Here is a 799-nt window from a genome sequence, read left to right on the forward strand (position 1 = left end):
CGCCGCTGGGTGATCGCAGACAGGCAGGCAGGCAGGCAGCTGAAAAAAACCCCCTCTGGGGTCCTTGGGTCCTTCCTGGGTCTGTTGTCGCACAGGCCGGGAGCTCCCGCGCAGGCTGGGAGCTCGCGCGCACGCCGCCGGGTGATCGCAGCGGGAATTCTGTTTTTAAGGGCCCTCGTTATTTCCTCATTAGATTGTTTATTCTATTATTTTGTTATTAATTTAGTATTCCTTGTATTAGGAAAAAAACAATGGCCTGATATTCACTGATCAATAGATTTAATATATTTTAATTCATACTCTATATTTTTTACTTTGGTGATTCTAGAAGTTCTTTTCTAAAATTTATAATGCTCTCCCTGCCAATTTACATTAAATTTACATTAACATAGCCTGAAAGGAGGAGATAATATCAGCTCTGTGTGGACTTAGTCATTAACCCATTAACCTGTACCTTTCTCAGATTCAGATTTTAATATTTTATTAGGGACTGATTTTTACTTGTCAAATGGCATGATATTGTTTTCTTTTGTTTACTTATCAATGCCACTAAATTTCTTCATCTCTAACCTTTCCTTTTGATGTTTGGTATTATTTTATTTCTTTTGGTATTCCCTCTTTTTTATCTAATAACATCACTGCTTCTTTTGAGATAGGTAAGGCAAAATGGATTTTTAAAAAATAGGTAGAAAGATGACAAAGAAATCATAGTTTTAAAATTGAAAAAGACAGCTTCAAGACACAAGCCCAATTTAAATGTTTGCCTCTCTCTCTCTGTATCTCCCTCTCCCTCTCCCTC

This window comes from Fukomys damarensis, unplaced genomic scaffold, assembly GCF_012274545.1.
Source record: "Fukomys damarensis isolate Sample0158 unplaced genomic scaffold, DMR_v1.0_HiC HiC_scaffold_33, whole genome shotgun sequence".
NCBI classification, from domain to species: Eukaryota; Metazoa; Chordata; class Mammalia; order Rodentia; family Bathyergidae; genus Fukomys; species Fukomys damarensis.